This window comes from Odontomachus brunneus, unplaced genomic scaffold (genome assembly GCF_010583005.1).
Source record: "Odontomachus brunneus isolate Ranch 3 - 2012 unplaced genomic scaffold, Obru_v1 Obru_scaffold_026, whole genome shotgun sequence".
In the NCBI taxonomy this organism is placed as follows: Eukaryota; Metazoa; Arthropoda; class Insecta; order Hymenoptera; family Formicidae; genus Odontomachus; species Odontomachus brunneus.
Genome location: NW_022639476.1, coordinates 2467372 through 2471372, shown reverse-complemented (window position 1 = coordinate 2471372; position 4001 = coordinate 2467372). Strand labels below are relative to the sequence as shown.

At 47.2% G+C, this 4001-nt stretch overlaps 2 protein-coding genes across 10 annotated transcripts in view; one reads left to right on the top strand and one right to left on the bottom strand.

Annotated features, from left to right (window-relative positions):
• The window catches only part of LOC116842659 (dorsal-ventral patterning protein Sog), a 53252-nt gene that overhangs the window by 11054 nt on the left and 38197 nt on the right, over positions 1 to 4001 (top strand). Inside the window, exon 1 of one of the 4 annotated variants that reach the window (XM_032812196.1) lies at positions 2875 to 2980. The exons of 2 other annotated variants lie outside the window; for them this stretch is intronic. The gene's annotated coding sequence lies outside the window, so the exon portion shown is untranslated. Of the gene's footprint in view, positions 1 to 2874; positions 2981 to 3047; positions 3262 to 4001 lie in introns of those variants that run through there. One more of the 4 variants, XM_032812192.1, reaches the window with a different exon arrangement.
• LOC116842658 (probable phosphorylase b kinase regulatory subunit alpha) overlaps positions 1 to 4001 on the bottom strand; it is a 51824-nt gene that overhangs the window by 21835 nt on the left and 25988 nt on the right. The gene's annotated exons all lie outside the window — the stretch shown is intronic.

The window sequence follows — 4001 nt, the reverse complement described above, 5'->3', positions numbered from 1 at the left end:
CTCTCTCTCTCTCTCTCTCTCTCTCTCTCTCTCTCTCTCTCTCTCTCTCTCTTTCTCCCTCTATCTATCTACCTTTCTGTCCCTCTTTCTCCCTCTAAAGGATCAAAATCGTATGTGTACGTTTCGTTTTATTTTATTTTGCGATCGAAGATATCAAATGAAGGCGAAGGGTGGAGTTTTGTACGTCGAGTGGGATAAATGGACGGCCTAACCGGCGTGGGAGTGCTAACATCTCGGTCCTCATCAGATGCGCACCGCTGATAAAAGCGGCGCCGCGGCACATCACGCGCCGGGAGGGTGCATGTGATTCCTTTATCACGAGAGAAATTGTCATCGGGCGTGCGTTTGAGGAACTTGAACGATTCTCTTTTTCGTTGGCTTACCTCTCCGAAAACGGAGACGTGCGCGAATAAGATAAGCCTATTAGTTAACGAAGATAATAATAATTCGTCTGAGCAATAAAATGAAAATGGAGAGGCAGAGAGAGAGAGAGAGAGAGAGAGAGAGAGAGAGAGAGAGAGAGAGAAATAGAGAGGGGGAGAGAGAGAGCCATTCATAAAGAGGGCCGTCGAGAATCGAGCGGGCTCTTGTGATCGCGGGCAAGATCTGCCGTAAAATTCATTTCGAGGCGGAAGATATTTTTCTTGGAAACGAATACAGCGAACGTCGTCCACGACGAATGTGCATCCGGCTTAATGCCCCGTTGCAGAACGAAGAATGCTGCAGGTATCTCACATGGGATCTGCGAAAGCATCGTTCTCTCTCGTCTTCAAACGCCACGGCGACGTTGCCTCAGTCTCTCTTTGTCATTTTTCTTTTCTCGCCTTGAGGCCTCGGATACACATGCGATTGGCTATTTGTGCGTGTGTGTATGTTTATATCCTCCTTTCGCGCCTAATCCGCGTATTTTATAAAATCTAACGAACGCACAACGGATACGCCGGAGGAACGTTGGGGTGCGAGATATCGAGCTAATTGCTACACTGAACGCTACCGTTCGTTACTCAACGATTGTATTGACGCATCGCGAAATGAATATATGCATAGTGCGTGCTTTTATTACGTCAACGTTCGGTATAACCGCGAACTTTATAGGTATGCGATTGACGCAAACCAAGCTTCAATAAAGTCTCAACATCTACCAGGCCGGAATACACTAGTGGTCTCTAATCGTTCGTATCCTGTATCTGGACATGATATCATGCGATGTGATGTCAAACTATGTGAAAAATATCAGAGCAAGCAATCAACTGTCATAATGTAGGAGCAGATTCATGCACGATACAGACGATCCAAAATTAGCAGTTTCGGCTCGATGAAAAGCTTTATTGAAACTTGGCCTAAATCGACGAATTGATCACGATCACGTCGTGAACCAACGAATCCGATAGAAACCGATGCATATGCAACATGCATTTTCATTCAGAGCACAACTATCGATACGTCGTTATCGATATTTATCGCCGCGTTCGAGTGTTGCGTTCAAAGAATAATGATCAATAATGTTGAGAATGTCGTCTGAATTAAGAGGCATTTCGAGGAAATTCAGTAAGGATTGGTCGAACTTCTCTGAGCCATTCGATTGTTGTCTGGCGATTACTCAATTTCTTGGCAAGAGAGGATAAAAAGTTGTATAGCCAAACTTTTAAATAATCAAAAAACACGTTCGTACACAGTGTTCGTCATTGGCCAACTATCTAGTAAATATAATACGATATTAAAACGATGTCATTAATAGCTCATTAATACTTTATTTGGCATCATCAGCTAATATGATTAGCTAATATGATGTTTGCTGCACTCAGAGACAAACATGACGATAACTGTGTAGATAATAACTATACGAGCTTCGTATATGTAGAATTGTAAGGTATATATTTTAACAATCTATTATGCAATTCTAAATATGTGTGTACACACATGGAAAAAAGTCTCAGTTCGTGCAACTGAATAGAGACTAGACGGAGAAACGATATCTCTTTCAACGTAACGGAAACATTTACCTGAACATTCAGCTGTATTAAGATCTGCTTGCAATAACAACTGAAATCTCCTACAGGAAGCTTTCTAACTTTACAATCGAGTTTTCTGATCCCTTATTCTTACCAAATAACGAAAAATTCAGTTATACCAACAGAATTGTTTTTTCGCAATGCAAAAATCATATAGCTGTCACCTATATAATTGTCATTGCTAATTCTTTTTCCCTGAATATAAGTAATTCTAAATGAAAAAGAAAATATGAAAGTTAATTTTTTAGTCGCAGAAGATACTTCTGAGACAATTGTGTCTTTCAAAAAAGCCTACTCACAAAATGTGAAGTACATCTTGAAATTTAGGAACGCTTTCCAACACACTTTGAAACGAAAAGCCGACGTCCAATAGAAGAATTTGCTTTCAAGTAATTCTCAGAAGACAGTTCTTATTGGATGCTGGATGTATCTCGAAACGCACATCGACAAAGGAATCAAATCCTTCTGCAGACGAGCGCGTACGCGTCGTAATTCGGCAATATTCGACAATCGACCACAACCATACGTCATGATATCTGGTCGTCTGCCCTCGTGCAATGAATAGCAATGCAATAGCGGTGCGGCAACGGATGACGACTTTTGCGATAGTGTGATGATGATGGTGGTGGTGGGGTGGTGGTAGTGGGGCGGTGGTGGTGGTGGTGGTGGTTGTGGTGGTGGTGATGATGGTGGTGGTGGTGATGATGGTGGTGGTGGTGATAGTGGTAATGGTGGTGATAATGGTAGTGGTGGTGGTGGTGGTGGTGGTGATAGAAGTGGTGGTGGTGGTGGTGGTGGTATCTATCGTGACTTGGGTCGGCCGTCACGGCTTGGCATGACATGGTTCGGCGACGAGGTGATGGTAAGGATGACGCACCCACACGTGTGGCGTCGTCTCGCACACCTTTCGGACACACCGGACAGCGCAGCAGCGATTTGCTACGGCCGCTACACCCACCGCAATCGAGGTAACACACCGGACGACACAAGTTCTCTTCGATTAACCCCTGCTCGGTGGCCCGGCGCGCCGTGGCGCAGCGGGGAGCGGCGCGGTGCGATTCGACGCGACGAGCAGTCGGGTCCAGCAGCGTAGCAGCCCGCCTCTATCCCCATAAAAGCCAGAGTTCCGACCGGCTTACGGTCAGTTGTCATTGCGAGTCTTCCGGAAGCGCTAGATCACGAGAGCCGGGCGCGATTGATCTGTCGGACAACCTGACTGAGAAACGCCGTCATTAACATATCCATTCCGGTGAGGAGATAATGCGCGGCTCGCCGGCCATAACGGAGTGTCCGCGTCGCTCTGATAATCGTTTTGATAATCGTGCATCTTCACACTCTCCTCATTTCCCTCGGTCGCAAGGGAATCGGTCGTTCGGGAACGCGGTATAGCACGTGGCTGAGGACTATTATAAGAGAAGCGAGCGCGACGCCAGACAGAGCGACGCTTCCGTTGGCAAGAGGCGTCGTGTTGGGTCGCCGTCTATCTCCGTCGTCGTGGGGAGGGATCGTACAAAAGTAGAGAGAAAAGCGCGTTTCGCGCACGTGTACAAATAAATAAATACGTATAAAAATATATACGTACCCATACATATTTACATATGCATGATATACATATATGTATATACATACATATATAAATTTATATATGCATGGTGCATGCATATTAGGCGTGGCGCGAGCGTCGGAATTCGAGGTATCGCGGACGAAACTCGGTCGCGCGTACATCAACGCGGTTTCCGTGATCGCAATCGCGATCGCGATCGAGGAGGACACCAGTCAGCGACGCGGCCGCGTTCGCGCTCGCGCGGGAGGACCTCCTCCTCCTCCTCCCACCAGAGTTCACCAGACGACTCGCGGTCAGTCAGTCAGTCAGTCGGACGTTTGCTATCCGATACGGTTAGCGTGCGCACTCGGAGGACGGAATCAGTGCCGCCGCCGCCGCCGCCGCCGCCGCCGCCGCCGCCGCCGCCGCCGCCGCCGCCGCCGCCG